The sequence below is a fragment of the Ambystoma mexicanum genome, chromosome 6p, assembly GCF_040938575.1.
Source record: "Ambystoma mexicanum isolate Mex_15411 chromosome 6p, UKY_AmexF1_1, whole genome shotgun sequence".
NCBI lineage: Eukaryota > Metazoa > Chordata > Amphibia > Caudata > Ambystomatidae > Ambystoma > Ambystoma mexicanum.
Window position 1 is genome coordinate 1,282,570,099 of NC_090935.1, and position 17,949 is coordinate 1,282,588,047.

At 44.0% G+C, this 17,949-nt stretch overlaps 1 protein-coding gene across 15 annotated transcripts in view; it reads right to left on the reverse strand.

Moving 5' to 3' along the window:
* PTPRD (protein tyrosine phosphatase receptor type D) overlaps positions 1–17,486 on the reverse strand; it is a 4,803,934-nt gene extending 4,786,448 nt beyond the window's left edge. For 6 of the 15 annotated variants that reach the window (XM_069625942.1, XM_069625945.1, XM_069625944.1 and 3 more), the window contains exon 1: positions 17,071–17,485. The gene's annotated coding sequence lies outside the window, so the exon portion shown is untranslated. Of the gene's footprint in view, positions 1–17,070 lie in introns of all 15 variants that reach the window. The other 9 variants (XM_069625937.1, XM_069625939.1, XM_069625938.1 and 6 more) reach the window with 2 other exon arrangements.
* Positions 17,487–17,949: the final 463 nt, after the last annotated feature.

Genomic DNA, 17,949 nt, shown 5'->3' on the forward strand with positions numbered 1-17,949 from the left:
CGGCCACAGGCAGGAATGGGTGGGAATGGGTATAGGTATTAGCATCGCAATGTACAGGCAATTGGTGGGCACATAACCAAACAACACCTGTAAACTAGAGTCTCTCCTCATATGTCATTCCTCCCTAGATGTGCTCAGATGCATTAGTTTCAGTTTATATGTGTCACAAGACACACCTAATAGCCCAAACTAAAAATTAGGCAGGCTGGTGGGGAAGCATATGTTAAAATAAACGTGGCTAGTCTAGAAGAAAGGTTTGTAACGTCATTCATATGTATTGCATTTCATGTACAAATATAAGTGGGCGTGGATAAAAATGGCCGTTCTTAATAAACGGATGGATTATTCCGCCAGACCTCTGCTAATGCACCTTAATGCACAGTTGCCAGCAAAGCTTTCTGATGTATGATTTCATTCATCAGAAATACAGTGGCATTTTATTAGCTATGGGCGGCTATGCAGGACCCAGGATACCCCTAGCTTCTGACTCATTTCCGGCTGCAGCCAAGCCATTGAGATGTGTCAGAGCACTACTGGCCCTGCTTATGCCATGATGAGGCAATGTGTGTGTGTGTGTGTGTGTGTGTGTGTGTGTGTGTGTGGAGTGTGAGGGTCTGCTTTCCATTGCAATTAACTTCAGATCCCCTCATTCTGCCAAACGCCGAAGCGGCTGTAAGGTTTGGGATTCTCGAATAGTCATGACTGTTGCTGTTTGCTGTCGTGTTTCTTCGCAAATCACGTGATAGATAATCCTGCCAAGAAACTGACGAGACATTGTTTTCGATGCTTGTAAATCTTTTGATAAATAATGCAGAAGTTGCTTCGAGCAGAACAATCAGGCTGAACTGATACTTTTGAGGAGGATCAGTACTTGCACCCCTCCCAGAAATCAAAGATGTCCACACAAACAGATCCAAAGGTTGCTGTCGAGCACACATTTGAATATTTTAAGTCTGTGAGGAGGAAAACTGTGTTTACTGAGACAGCGAATATGCGGCTGGCTTGTATCAGGCTAAAAGCTTGCTGCCACACAATGTTTCTACACCAATGGAATATTTTGCCTCAGTATAAAGCGCCAGCCTGATTCTCAAAGATGTGCCCAGAACCAAACCAGGAGATGTTTGTGAGCATCTGAGATGGGCACCCTTTTCACAACTATTTGCCAAACCCTAAAACTGGGTGAAGCCTATGGGTGGCTAGCACGTTTTTGAGATGCTCTGTGTACACAGTAATATGCACCACTACAGTGTCAGCCAAGGTAATGGGTGAAGCATAGTCAGCGAAATGAGCAAAGATATACCCCTTGGCACAGAGTCAAGTGAAAGACAGAACCACACAAGGACCCCAGCATTTCTGTCATAAGGGTATATTATAAATTCCACTTAACATATCAAAAACAACTACAATCACGTGGAATCTAGCAAGATATGGTCCCCAGTTGTGTGTTAAGCAGGATCAACCATGTCTTCTATACTGTCCATGCACAATTCCATAAGAAAAATGCAAACGTGCTACATTCATAAGTGATCACAGAACAAATGTAAACCATGGTCCATGAAACCAGATTCCAGTTCTTCTATCAACACATCTCAATGCATCCAGAAATCAACACGTCACGGAATCACTCTGAAAAACACTGAAGTGCCAATTGTGTCGCGCGACCGCAGCCCAGGGATGGAAATCTGTATTTTTAGTGCCGACCTGGCCTAACACGTGAGGCCTGCTTCCGCTCACACTCAGGCAACGGACGGCCAATCCCTAGAAACAAATCTCATTTTTAGTGGGCGACACAAAGGTTGTCATGTCACTGAAAGCTAAACTAAAATGATTCCCATCTTCCTGGATTGACTATCGTTATGGGTCTCATTACAAGCTTAGCAGTCATGGTAAAACCTCTGACATTTGCAAATACCGGATTTTTTACCGCTATGGTAAGTTACAAGTTTCAGAACCAAAACCTTCAAAGATTGCCTGCTTTTGTGTGAAGGAAACACATGGGACTCCCAAAAGGTGAGTTACCGAAATTGAAATTATGAAGAGCATTCCCATTACTGCATCATCACTGCATTACTGCATCATTACTGCATTACTGCATTACTGCATCATTACTGCATGCTGAAATGGTAAACTATTTGGTGAAATACCAGAAGAAATAACACCAAACTCATAATGTGTCTGTTTTACAGTTGGTTTGTCTTTGCTTGGAGGGATAAGAATAGTCCTAAAGACCTTTCGCAAATCGAAAGACAATATTGCAGTATCAGCTCTAGAGCCAACATTGCCCTACTGAAAATACATATTCTGTCAGTTTATTTTTGCACTAGAGAAATGTTTTCCCTAGAGCCATTAAGGCGCCCAGTTAGCACTATGCTAAACATTGCCTTGTTCCAAAAATTGCATTATCAGAATATGATTTCTGTGCTAGGACAATTATTTCCTTAGTCTTCACTATATTCAAATATCCACTGACCCTCATGCACATTTTCTGTTGAGTCCCCAGGTCATCTTATTTTTCGTTTGGGAGTGCTTATGTAGAGACATTAGTATAAAACTACAGTGCATTGCAAGTGAAATGAGTAACAACTCCTTTCTACAGCACATTTATTGTACAGCATATCTTACATAAAGGTCGTGCATATGTAGCCCATCCATGGTGCATGAGCCCATACCTAGAACATCCTCAGATGAGAACAGTGATGCAGACCCACTGGCTGAACATTGCAGTTTTGAAGTTCACATGTATTGGAACCTCACAGAAGTACAGCTTTTTTCCTACTGTTTTATTCTCTGTTTTCTCCTCCTCTCCCTTCTCTCTCTTCCCACCTTCCTTTACTTTGTTCTATGCACTTGCTCTATTAGAACTGCCCCTGGACCTAATATGATAGCAACAAATGTTTGTCTCTGCCCCCCTCCTCCCTTTACTTGCCTCCCCCCAGCACTATCTGAAATGTTGTCACGCATATTGAGATAGTCGCTTATTTTTTTCCTTTCCCTCCTTTCTCCTCCCCCTGCTTCACCTCTTATTAATCTCCGGCTCTACCAGAAATGTCGTCAGGCCTAGTACGATAGTCGCCTGTCTGTTTCCAATTTACTTCCTATCTGTGTTTTAGCTCTTGCACTATCTGAAATGTCATCAGGCCAAGTATGATAGTTAATTTCCAATTCTTGTTGTTCATGGCCTGTAAGAATGTCATTGTATTTTCCCTTGTTCCCTCCTTTGCCATGAAGCTCTTTGAAACACATTGTGTATATGCGCTAAATAAATAAAATATCATATCATAACCCTCGAGTAAGAAAGTATGTGTGCATAGAGATGCATTAGTAATGTCCAGCACTAAAAAACATAAATGTTTCTCAAACAATACTTATAATTATTGACTAGTTTATAATTTTTATGTTCTATCTCACAAGTCAGTATCGCTGGCTCTTTTTCCATGTATTGTTCACTATTTGTATTTCACCATACTTAATTTGTGACCCTGGGAGAACACTCCATCTCACCAACCTTTCAAGTAGAACTGAATCGTGGACTCAGTAGTTCAGCAAAACTCACTTTCACTTTGTTGATCCTGACAAAACTCTCACCTCCGTGTCAAAATTGTGTTGGACTTTGTAATGCAAAATCAGTTAAAGCCCCTGAATGTCACCTTGTGGCTCGAGTCCACTATGGGATTATATGCTTCTCAAAATGTTTGAAAAGGAATGTCATGTAAGGAGTTCATTGGAGCGCTCTCCTCCTGAGTAGCAAAGCCATATTCTATATAGTGTACAGTACACATAGCTACAGATACTTAATGTGATCTCTTCCCACAAACAAAATATTTTGTTGTCTAACCGCAAGCAAGTTGGTCAGTGGGATGTGCTCCTCTCTCCCAAATACAAAACATAGTATGTGTGTTGCATGCTCAGTTACACCATGCCCTAAAGAACTTTTGGAATTTAAATAAAAATGACAAATATATCCTATTTCAATTTTCTACCACTCCCGCAAATACTTTAGCAACCACCTGTCTATGCCTCTGCTTTCAATACAGATCATAACTCCAATGATCATGCAAAAGTTTGGTTCTGAGAATTTCAGGCAAAATTGGGTAGGTCAGTATTGCAGAATGACTTTGCTGCTGCTTATTCAACTGCCTAGTTTAATTTTTTATTTTGTTCTTTGATCTTTGCCAGATGTTGAGGTAATACCTCCCCCACTGCCTTACGCCTTCTGTTAGCTTCAGGTCTTTCTTTCTCCTGTAGAAGGTTTGGTCTTCCTGAACCACTTCTGCCTCTTTAAAAAAGTGTATCATGAGGATTCATGGAAGGACATGAATATTATTGTGTACTGCTCGCAACAATTATTGCACAGGGTGGTTCAAGACATGTAGTTTGCTTTTCACTTCCTGCTTATCTTTGGAAATGTGCAGTTGCGTCTCCTTTTGCTCCAAAAACATTGGAATAAAGCTAGTTATAGTGTCCTAAAAACGCTTATTTAGATAAACGTGCTGCTTCTTTGGATCATCATACTAACACATGCATACCACCAAAAGCTCAACCATACTTGGCGGTCAACAAACACTGAGGCTTAGTCAACCAGCAGATCCACTGGAATAGGTCAATTAGAAACAAAGGGCCAGATCCACGGAGCATGTTTCAATGGGATAAGCCCATAGGCTTCTGGAAGTTACTCCAATATACCAAGGCTACATGTGAGCAGGAGTGCAAACTCACTCCTAATTGCAGTTTTAGAAGCAGCACAAGTCTAACATATTTCCTCTCCAAACAACAAGTACTCTATCTTGATTGTAACTGTGGTTCACTTTGTTCTGTACAGTGGATCGAACTATAGTAAGCATTTCACCTTATTTCCATGCTGTTCACAAGCACTGTGCCCCTTGTTAGACTGTGGAAAATTCCTCGATCATCCGGGTGAGAAATATAAGACGTCTTAACACCACCCATGTCAAGGTAAAATGCACTTCACAGAAGAAGTATTATGATTGCATATGTAGCACATAATACTTCTTTGTAATAATTTGACATTGGCAGATCATGGGTGGGTGATGGGTAAAGGAGAATACCTCTGGGTCAGGTGTGCAATATAAATAATAAAAACAAACAAACAAACAAATTAACCTAAGAACTGGCAATATTGTTGAGAGGGAAGTAATGGATCAAAACTCATAGCACATAGTTTCACAAAAGGAATTTACCCACTATGCAACCGTTAGGTCTGTTTCTCAGAAGTCCAAATAAGGACTTAGTAAACCCATTTAACTGAGACAATACAAGACTCCACTCTTAATGTAAGGTTGTACCACCTGAGCATATGATAGCGTAGACAGAGAAGCCAGGCATATGTTACGAGGGGGCTGTAGGGAGGTACAAGGAATGTGTGGTATACCAACGGTTCAACAGACACACTTCCAACCAGAAGTATTATAGAAAGCAAAGGTTTATTGTAAATACAATTAGGCATGTTAAGTCTCAGGGGTAAGTACACTGTCATAGAGTCGTAAACACATTATATAAACATAACACAATGCTTAAATTCACACAGACCAAAGCATAAGCCTTCTTCAGAATAACTAACAGTATTTCTTGGAAGTCAGACCATATCAAACACATGTATTATAGGACACAGCTATTCATGGGCGGTAAAACCATATGTTTCTTTCAGACTCACCAGACACTGAAAAATAATAACAGTCCAAAAACTCCTTTTTCATAGAGTTATTAGATTGTCTTTCCATTTGTCTGATCTTTAAGTTATAGTCCATTAGAATTTTCTTTTGTCCAAGTGTTGTAGGTGACACCTGCAGGGGGACCGCAAATTAAAATGGTTGTGAATATCCAACCTGCCAAATGTCACGGGTTAGATTGCAATTAATTGGATCATCTTAACTCTGCCTTAGCTAACATATATACATGTTTAGGATGGAGTTTCTGTCCTATAACTAAGGTAAAAACCAATTTGTGTTGACTTTTCCAAAAATTCTATTGTTAGTAAGCTGTGGCTCTCAGGACTGATCTGGTATAAATGTTCTACAAAGCTGCTCTGCACAGACTGTTCCAAAATTTACATCAAAATGTACATCATCATGGAAATAAATATGTCTTCCTCCTACTTCCACCAATTTCCTATAAAGAAAAAGTGTACTTCCACTGAGCATGCACATAACGAAAGACACTCGAATTTGCACCAAATCAGAATCAAGTTTGGCCCAAGGTGTTGCAGTTATGCCTTTTTTTTTATTTGATGTAACTCCATCCAGTAGTTTATAAAACATGTTATGGAGAACGGTGTGCCTCTGGTCCCAAAAACATGTATGTATCTTCTATTTTGGTTAGTGGTTAGTGCAGGGATTTGAACTGCTGGTCAGTGGGCTAGGGCCGTTAGTCAATAAAGGTCAGCAGCAGTTTCGGCACTTAGAGGGGTTCCCTGTCACCTCTGATCAAGAGGCAAGTGGCTATACTGATTGTACCGGTATCTAGTGCTACACCTAGATAATTAAGCAATCAAATTTTCCAGTCATTATAGAATTTGCATAATCCAACACATGAGTTATGCTCAATGCTATTTATTGTTAGCTTAGCACACATAACAGCCGTCTCTAGTTTTGCCCGCTAGGTCGTCCTCAAAGCAAGTCTTGTCATCTAGCAATGGCGTTAAGCACTGGTAAGTCTTCATTTAAAGTGTTCTCGTCGCATTGTATTTTCACGTTGCTGAAGCACATAGTGTTGCTCAAAGTCCTTAAGGCTAATCCCTGTTCCTGCATTCGTTTACGCAAAATACCGGCACAAACAATATACCCACATATCTTCTATTGCGCATTGCAGAAGTGCGGCTTTTCAAAGACGCCATTTTCTTTTTACTCAATGAAAACTAATCCTGCAGTGAACCTGCGTGAAGGTAAACTTGAAAATATATCAAAATGAAAGTGCTTTCACAACAGGGTAGGGGTACAAGTGTGAAATAGGACCCAATGGTTAGTTGGGAAATTTGGAGGGGGCTGAAGAGCCTTTTTTTAATCAGATTGTTATCATGTCACAGGATTCCGAATGGAAAATCACAAGATGTGGTCAGAAAGAAAGTACATCGTGAGAACGAACTGGGAAAAGAGGGTTATTGGGCCTCATTCCGAGTACGGCGCTAACCAATGGCGCTATTAACGCCTTGGTTGACGCCGTACCCGGACCGGCAGCGCCTTGGTGGTTGGCGGAATTACCGCCCCATTCCAAGGTTGGCGGGGCGGTAATTCCCCAATCCCCATTTACCCTTCCCCATTCCCATTCTCGCCCCATAGGGCATAATGGGAGTGGGGAAGGCGTCAATTACGCCACCGTAAATTACGGTGGCGTAATTAACATCAAGGTCCCTTAGCGCCATGGTATTTAACGCCTGCTAAAAGCAGGTGTTAAAAGCACCATGGCGCTAAGGGAACTCGGAGTATGGCGGTAAGGGATTACCGCCACCGCTCTCGTTAGCGGTGGCCGCTATCCCTTAACGCCATACTCGGAATGAGGCCCATTGAGTTGAAAAATGTTGTGTATAAAATAGCAATGCCCTATAGACACAGACATGTTCCTGGAAAAAAGGTTTGACGCTTGAGATAATGTGAATACCCACAATTCATTGCCCATCTGGCCCTGAACTGGTGGTGAACTTCCAGTGTTGGCTACTGGGTGTTTGTGATTGGATGAAATGGCTAATTCAGCTTTCACATTTCAGGTGGAAGGGCCTTTTTCAAGCATTTTAAAGACACCATAACTTGAGATAATCTATTCCAATTGTGGCCTCTTCAAGTCGACATGATTGACCTTAAATATAAACAGTGGAGTAACTTACCTGAACATGTTCGGGGGACATGGCATCTAAAGGAAAGGGGCCCCTGCCAAATGAGGGAGACAAAATGGTATGCCACAAATGTTGGGGGGGGGCAAAAACCCGTGTCCCACCCTAAAATTACACCCATGGATATAAAGGGAATGTTGAGAGTGCAACACAAAACAAAGATCTTAAAATTCCACACGCAAGTCACAGTCGTATTTAAAGCCATTCTAGGTATGCCAAGTCAAATGAGGTCACCTCACCGGAGTACATCGTGTAGACAGCAGCAAGAGTTATTTTGATGTTAACATTAAAACAACAGAGAAGCAGAATTGCCACAACCGAGTGCAGTAGTAAGCAGACACAGGTATGCCTTATTAGCAGGAAGTCCTGCAGTAAGCACACGTTATAGAAATTAATCATGCATTCCCTGGAGACGGCTTATGTTTTTCATCGGGCCATTATCTGATCTGAATAACAAGAACAGTTGCATAATAAAGCACACCACTGCTGCAGGCAGCACTTTAGTGGCGTGAGTTCCCAGAGGCCGCAGCAGCGGGCTCGGGTGGAAAGGTAGGTTTGTTTCAAGATCCTCTACAAAATACAACGGGCCTCATCACGAGTTGGGCAGTAACGCCGGTGCTAACAGCGCTGGCGTTATTAGCCCTACCGTCAAACCCACTGGCACTATTTGCGCCGGATCACAGGTTTGGCGGTACAGGTATTGCACATTCCCCATTGAGCCCATTTGGGAATTCCCCATTCCCCATTGGGCTCAATGGGGAAATTTCATGCTTTTACCGCCAGCGGATTTCCTGCCACCGGTAAAAGCACCAAAAATCGGCAAATTTTCAGCAGATTTCCCCCCAGCTGAGAGGTGGAGGGAAATCAGCCGAAGCCATGATTTCGCGGGCTCTTAAATGCGGCAGTAACAGCGCTACCACTGCATTTAAGGGCTACCGCCAAACTCTTGATGAGGACCTGCCCTGTCCGAATGCGACAGTTTTCAGTGATGGAAATGGTTCGTGCAATGGTTATTTATGAGATGTTTGCCTCTATACTTCAGGAATGTGCACTCGGGACATCTTAGCGAGCAATGAAACATAATTATGCCCGGGATGGAATATATGTCAGCTCGAATTCCTTAAAACAGGCATTGCTTTATTACCCAACGTCCTGAAACCATGGCTTCCTAGTCATCGGTGCCCAAACTGGGTGGTTGCCTGCCAAATCATGAGCTCAGAGGTAGGGTACAGTGAAAAATGAAGTATAAGCACATAATCAGTGTAAAGGGTATATAATAATGAAAGGGTTAACAATCAGAGGGCGTGACAATATAGCATAATCGTATAATGAGTGTAAAGACTATGTAAGAAAGCCTAGATGCCTAAGGGTTTGGAGCGCTCGACAAATGTTAAATAAATAAATAAATAAAGCATGAGCTCACAATCCGAGTGCAGAAGACAATAATGCATGAACTCCTTATCAAAGTATAGGGCACAACAAAGCATAAGCTGATTGGCAAAGTGGAGGGGATAATATAACACAAACACATAGTCAGTGTAAAGTGCATAAAACAAAACAAAAAATAGCTCACAATCGAAGTGTAGGAAACAATAGCATATAAACTCATAATCCGAGTGCAGGAAATAATCATATATGAGCTCATAATCGGAGTATATGGTTTTAAAAAGCACAAGCTCACAAATAGAGTACAGGGGACAATAAATTAGAATTATTAATGGAGTGCTGCAAAGGGTATAAAACAATGGATACATTAACAAGAACAATGCAAGGGGCAATGAAGGATGAGCACATAAGCAATGTAAAGGGAATACAACGAAGGATTTCCTCACAATCCGAGAGCAATGGGTAATCAAGCATGATCTAATAATCAACATAAGTGTATACAAAAAAGAACGCACTCACAATCAGAGAGCAGAGGTCAACAAGGCATGATAACAAAATCAATGTAAAGAGTGTACAAAAAAAAGTGAACTTGCAGCCAGCATGCAAGTGAAAACAAGTTTTGATCGCAAAATCAGTGTAAGTGGTATACAACGAAGCATGAGCACACAATCAGAGTGCTGGGGGGAAAAAGCATGATCACAAAATCAGTGTAAAGGGTACATAACAAAGCATGAGCTCACAATCCGAGTGCACAAAACAATAACACATGAGCTCATAATCTGAGGGCAGGAAACAATAACATATGAGCTCATAATCCGAGTGCAGGAAACAATAACATATGAGCTCATAAACCGAGTATAGGAAACAATAGCATGTGAGCTCATAATCAGAGTATAGGAAACAATAGCATGTGAGCTCATAATCAGAGTATAGGAAACAATAGCATATGAGCTCATAATCAGAGTATAGGAAACAATAGCATATGAGCTCATAATCAGAGTATAGGAAACAATAGTGTATAGGGTTTAAAAAAGCATAAACTCGAAAACATAGTACAGGGGACAATGCATTAGCATGATTAATGGATTGCTGAAAAGGGTATACAACATGGATACATTCAAAAGAAAAATGCAAGGGGCAATGAAGGATGAGCACATATGCAATGTAAAGGGAATACAACAAAGGTTCTCCTCACAATCATAGAGCAATGGGTAATCAAGCATGATCAAATAATCAACATACGTGCATACAAAAAAGTTTGCACTCACAATCAGAGTGCAAGGGATACCAAGGCAGGATCACAACATCAGTGTAAAGGGTATACAAAAAAGCATGAGCTCACAACCAGTGTGCAGGGGGAAACAAGGCATGGTCATAACATCAGTGAAAAGGGTATATAAAAAAGCATAAACGCACAGCCAGTGTGCAGGGTGAAACAAGGCATGATAGTAAAATCAGTGTAAAGGGTATACAAAAAAGCATGAGATCACAACCAGTGTGCAGGGGGAAACAAGGCATGGTCATAACATCAGTGAAAAGGGTATACAAAAAAGCATAAACGCACAGCCAGTGTGCAGGGTGAAACAAGGCATGATAGTAAAATCAGTGTAAAGGGTATACAAAAAAGCATGAGCTCAGAACCAGTGTGCAGGGGGAAACAAGGCATGGTCATAAAATCAGTGTAAAGAGTATACAAAAAAGCATGAGCTCACAACCAGTGTGCAGGGGGAAACAAGGCATGGTCATAAAATCAGTGAAAAGGGTATGCAAAAAAGCATAAACGCACAACCAGTGTGCAGGGGGAAACAAGGCATGATCGTAAAATCAGTGTAAAGGGTATACAAAAAAAGCATGAGCTCACAACCAGTGTGCAGGGGGAAACAAGGCATGGTCATAAAATCAGTGTAAAGAGTATACAAAAAAGCATGAGCTCACAACCAGTGTGCAGGGGGAAACAAGGCATGGTCATAAAATCAGTGAAAAGGGTATGCAAAAAAGCATAAACGCACAACCAGTGTGCAGGGGGAAACAAGGCATGATCACAACATCAGTGTAAAGGGTATATAACAAAGCATGAGCTCACAATCCGAGTGGAGGAGACAATAATGCATAGGCTCCTTATCAATTTATAGGGTACAACAAAGCATAAGTTGACAAGCAAAGTGGAGGGAACAATATAACATAAACACATCGTCAGTGTAAAGAGTGTACACCAAAACATGAGCTCACAATCACAGTGCAGGAAACAATACCATATGAGCTCATTGTCAGAGTATAGGGTATAAAAAAGCATAAGCTCTAAAACATAGTACAGGGGACAATGCATTAGCATTATTAGAGGATTACGGCAAACGGTATACAACAATGGATAGGTTCACAGGCAAAATGCAAGGGGCAATTAAGGGGATACAGAAAAGGTTTTCTTAAAAAGCAATGGATAATAAAGCATGAGCAAATCATCAATATAAGTGTATTCAACAAAGGATGAACTCGCAATCAGAGGGCAGGGGACAACGAGGCATGATCACAAAATCAGTGCAAAAGGTATACAACAAAACATGAGTTCCCAATAAGATTGCAAGGGACAATAAAACACAATACATAATTAGTTCTATTGGTTTACAGTAAAGGATGTGATCAAAATCAGAGTGCATGGGACAATACATCATGACACATAATCAGTGCTAAGTGCCTACCAGAAAGAATTAGCTCATAATCAGGACGCAAAGGATAGCAAAGCATTCAAATATAAACGGTATACAACAAATAATGTGACAACCTGAAAGAAGAGAAGACACAGCGAGACAAATAAGACTGTGCTGGGGTACCAAAGTATGAACACAAAGAGCGTGCTGCATAATAAAGCATGAGGTCCTAATTTCAGTTCAGAGGACAAAGAAGCGTGAGCAAATATTCCGATTATATGGGGCAAAAAGCATAATCCCACATGTAGGGTGCAGGAAGAGCACTGCATCAGCGCACACTTAGAGTAAAGGCTAGGTCAACGCATGACCTCCCAATAAGAGCACATAGACATACAAGACCATAATCACTGCGTATAACACAACGGCGCTTAAACTTATGATCATGATTGGAGTGCAGATGACAAATAAGAATGAGCTTCTTGTCAGAGTATAGGATCGGCAAAGGCATGGCCTTACTATCAGGTGTCAGGGGCAACAAGGCATGAGCACATCATCAGAGTACAGGATAATGCAGAGCAACATATCATTTTTTTTTTCCCAGAAAGACACACAAAAGAGGTTAAAATATTTGTTTTCTCATTTCTAAATGCATATTTTGTAATGATAAGCTTTGGCAAACTTCCCTCTGTAGCACATTTGGTTCTTATAGGCTACATAGAATACATCCCGGGCTTTGTTGTGCATACACAAAGTTTGCGCTCACAATAAGGGGCCGATTCATGGAATTATTTGCGTGGAAAATCAGGAATTTGTCCGCCACTCTGCATTCGAAACCCTGTTTGTCGATTCATGTAATCAACTGTGCAGCACTTTTTCCTAACTTGGGTGGACTTTGCACAGTCTCGGCATGTCTCTGCAAGTGTTCGAGTGCCTTGAGCGAGACACTGCGCAGAGGGTGGAGTAGGGGGAGGAACTCAGAAAATGAGGAAGAACAAGGGATAAAATAGCCATAACTAGGGACAGGCTACGGGCAGTCCATAGGATGCCCACAAATGCGCACGATAAAGTGTATTCATGGATGTGACCAAGCAACCTCCCGCCTGAGAAATGCCCACCAAATCCCTCCATCTCTCCGCCACCCGGAGACAGGCATAAGTACACTTGCCCATAGCAATCGCAGCACATAGGTGAGCTTGCATGTTGGATTTAGGGGTGCATGTAAGCAGCCGAAATCCGATCAAACTTAGGTTTGTGCATACACAGCGTATTGTGGAGCAGCAACGGTTTACGGGAGTTTGCACACAGATTTTCTGAGTTTTACCTGAGTTACGATACATCATGCGCATGTTGTCACGATGCCGGTAACAGTTACGGGTAACCCCGTACAGGGTCCTCGAGATGCAGGCCCACTTGCGGGGGACCCCATGCACTGTTTGAAGGGGGTGTGTATTCGCACCTGGGGGAGCACACAAAGTTAGCTGTACAGGCTGTTTTTGGTTTGCGTGGGGGCATTTTGGAGCGTTCTGTCTGCTGCTTGTTTATACCGTTACTTTGCCCTGTAAATTCCATGAATATGGCGGGGGCGTGCATTTTCTGTTCTGCACGCAGGCTTGCGCAGTGTCGTTCTCGGCACGCGGCCCTTGCGAGATTAATGCATTCTTTTCCATGAATCGGCCCCTAAGAGTGTAAGGGACAGTTTATCATAAGCACACAATCAGGCGGCAAAGTATGAATGACAACAAGCTATGAGTCCCAGATTCCACGGATCAAAAACGCACAAACTCACAATTACAGTATAGGAGTCACCAAACTATGAACTCACAGAGTGCAGGGATAATCAAGGAAACACAGAGTGTAGTGGGCAGTCCACATCACAATCAAACAGCTTATACACAGCTCTAATAAGCAATGCTCTGCATGTCTACCACTTTGTTTCACCCCTTGGGAGTATCCAGAAACAACTTCCTGCTGCAGTGTGCACTCAAAATACTCAGCTAGATCATACATAGATGGGTGACCGAAATTGTTGGTATTTTTAGGCCTTGATCAATGAACAGTGACAGATTGTGAATGTGAGCTGTATTAAAAGAAAAGAGGCACCGCAATCTATACGCACAATGGAGCTCATTATGTGTATGGTGTTATGGTAAAGAAATTGACAGCGACGGGATAACCACCAATCTTAACGCCCCACCATTGTATGAGTTTGGCAATCATTCAGAGGAGGTAATTCCAGCCTTGTCTGGAGGGATTTCATCTGTACTAATGGTAGCACGTGCAGACATGTCTGTGTCGGAATTACTACCCAGGGTAAATCCTCTAAAATCCCCCATGGAATCATATGTCTCGGGAGGATAGCTCAGGGTCAACCTGCTCACCTTCGAAGCAAAATGATAGGAAGCAACACAAGTTCGATCCCCGGATCTGCGCTTAGAAACCTCTGGGTATTAAGCATGTTATAAATAACGTATCATATCATATGGACCACGAAAATGGGGATTAACATTGCCATCCTGCCGCTTTTAACCAGGTGAGTTTTGACCAACAGTTAACTGTAAAAGCCAAACTCGAAATTAGGCCAATGTCTATAAGACAGCACTGTGAGAGAGAGCATGTTGTGTGTCATTTATGCTTTATGCTTGCATGTCTGCGCACATGTATGTGCGTGTGTATTTGTGTGTGTGATTGTGTTTGACTGGCATACAGAAAGGAGCTGTTTATTACATATAAAATGGGCCTGTGCTGTTTGAGCTACGCTTTTTCTCTTAAATCTTTCACACTAAGCTCATCATAATAAAGTGTGTGCTGTGACCAGGGCCGGCCTTAAGGCATGGCCGCCCGGGCGGCCGCCTGTGGTGCCATTAAGCCCCCCCGAACACACCAGATCGGGGGAGTCTTTCAAAGTCTCCCCAAGCTGGCGTGGTGGCCGAAGGTGCGGCAGGCGCCATATTGAAACTAAATGAGCCCGCACATCTAATAACAATAGGGTGCTGGTGTGTTCGCATCAGTGCCTATTGAAACATTTGACACCCCCCCCCCACACATGACCAAGGGCACGCGGTGGGAGGTGCCACATGTTTGTTTTGTCGCCTAGGATGCTGCTGCCGCTTAGGCCGGCCCTGACCGTGACATATTGTGATGGGACTTGGAAGAATGGCCTCTCATGACAATATATAAGGGTTTGGTGTGCTCCTAGATTTGGGGGAACAGTGTGTCACCTGGATAGAAGCATCCCTGATTCTGTCCGTTTGCCTAACATAATGCCCTAACACGGTTCACCTGGTGGAACTTCCTTTCCATCGCCTGCAGAGACATCTACAAGAGGGACTCTCGCTAAAAGACTACAAGACCCCCCCTCCCCCGACTTCCAGCTCACCACAATATATGGGGAGCAGGGCCAGTGCCACGTCCAGTAGAGACTGGCGAGGATCTGACTCTTGATGGGTGTGGTGTGAAGAGAAGAACTCGTTTTAAGTGAAGCCAAACACATCTTCGCTTGTGTAACCTCGCGTTATCAAGCCAACGTCCTAAACGGCGCGGGTTACCAATTGGTAGCGAAAGAAATGTTATTGTACAGTTAAACGCGTGCCTTGCACTGTTACTCAGTACGTGGACATATCATTCAGAAGAAACTAAACTGATCGCACGCACAAATTATAACCACTAAAAAGACAAGGAAGTAGTCGTTATACCACAAAATGAGTGAGCTCCTCCTCTTGCGGCGCACGCGTAACATGGGGTTTCCAATTAGGATGCTGTCCTCCGCCACGAACGCAGAATTATTCATTAATAACACTGCTTACTGACCCAATTTTGTTGTTTCACAAGAAGAAAAAAAAAATCAGTCAGCTCCAAGTTATTGCTGAGCACTGGCTTTTCGTCCTACCAGCGACGCATTAACTGATGACTATGGTACACGCGCGGTCCCAGGGGAGGCAGCGCTCGCAAAAGTTTTGATGACAACCCTTTCGATAAATTGGCAAGGAAAACCTCTCTGTACCTGTCACCAGCCCTGCTTCTGCCAGAGACGGAGACATACTCCGCAATGCCTGTCACCGAGCCATCGCCTGTCCTTTCTTTCATGTTGATATGTGTGTACGGTACACGGCAAGGCGATGGCTACGGCGTGCTGCAGCCAGAATGATTTTTAAAAAAAGAAGTTTTGTTGAATGGACGCGTGGGTGGATTAATGGACGCGTGAATGCGTACATGGATTGATAGATGCAAACATACACACACACTCATGCATACAATGCATGCATACCCATATAGCCAGTTAGCTTTGGTTTTATTACTGGCTTCCTTAAATGAGCAGCCTGGCTGTGATCCTGGGCAGTTTCGCTTGCCTCGTCTGCCAGCTTTGCGAGTTCTTCGTAGCTCTCTAAACGTCGTTATGGATACGCGACGCGGAATGTGTGAGCGGGTTTGTTATTTTGGTTTTTAAGTGTCTCGTGGGTGAATGCGTGGATGGATGGGCTAATAGACAAACAGGTGACTGCCTTCTATTCTGCAGGCAGATCCCCTGACAGCCGGGAAGGCGGCTTACTTGGTAGACAGAGTGAGGTGCATGGACACACGGTGGCGTGACAGGTGATAGGTGGCAGGTGGGTACTTGGATTCGCTTGAATACATGGCGGCAGGGCCGATGGGAGCCAGGGCGGGTGAACCCATTGACAGTCACAAGATAAGTGTGTGTGTGTCTGTTTGTGTGTGTAAACTCGCAGACAGTTGATGGCTCTAATTGTCAGTACCCCGAGCACGATAACCACGCTGCTCCAAGTGACAACATGCCCAGCGGCTCAAAGTAATCACGCTACACAGTAAGCAAAGATTGCATCCATCCATCCATCCCAAAATCCGGCATGTCTGCGATGCCATGAAAGGCATGCTCACAGGAACGGGCTAACAGGGGGTGGCTCGGGTGCGCTTCACTAAGATCCCCGACAGAATAGCCACCGTAACGCCAGAATAACGCACAGCTGGCACAACTGCGAACATGCACTAAGCCTTCTCGAATCAATAGCGAAATCCCATTAAAAGGAGAACAAAAGCCTCGCGTTCTGCACCCAGCGACAGCTCCAAGTTGCACAGAGTCAGATTTCAAGTTTCCTCTAGCAGCCCACGCAGTCACCCAGCCTGACCACCAACAGAAGTAGTGCGTGCTAAACAATCCAAGGCGAGAAGGCAGAGGTTACTTACTGGGCGGCCGGTCGGGACCTCTGGGGGGTCTCCGGGGAGTGTCGCCTTCCGCCCCTAGCAGTCAGGGCAACGGGCGCTATCCACAGGCACAGTCCGGGCTCGGGACAGGTGAAACGGGCCAGAGATGGAGGGGGTTCACGGCGGACGCTGGCTGTCCACTTCTCCTCAGAAGCCTGGTGTCCGGGCCGGCCCGAGGAGAGTGAGTGATGGGCTCGGCAGCGAGTGCTCGGCGGCGAGCGGTACCTGCGCTCCGATTAGGCTGGCAGCCCGAGAGAGAAAGGACGGGGAGCGTGAGGGAATGATGGGCGGAGGGAAGGCGGGTGAGAGGGAGGGAGGGGGAGAGGATGCCTAGGTAGCAGGCTGGCGGAGGCAGCACGGGATGCTGTCACGGTGAAGCTGGGGGCCCGGAGAGGAGGCAGAGCTCGGCTCGATACACACACACACACACACACACACACACACACTGGCTCAGCGCAGCAGAAGCCCCGGCAGCGCCGCCCACCGCACCTGCATTTCCTTCAAGAGCCACTTGATGGCTGGCGAAGCAGGAGAAAGGACCGGAGGCAGCGGAGGAAGGATGCTATGCTCCCAGTCCCCAGCCCGCTCAGGGCGATCCCTAGAGCGAGAGAGACGGGGGAAGTTACTGGGGACTTTCTCCTCTCACACTTTCAGTGACCACTGCCCACACACGCATACCGACAACAGCAACACTTCTTAGAACGCGTGTGGGCTAAACAGTGACCAGAGGGCAACATTCGGCCTTCAAGCAACCAGGCAGAGTGAACACCGTGTCCTTCCAAATGAAGGATTGCCTTTCAACTCACTTCATCTCGAGCATGCCCACCCAGTTGACCTACCAAAAGAAACACCCATCTGTAC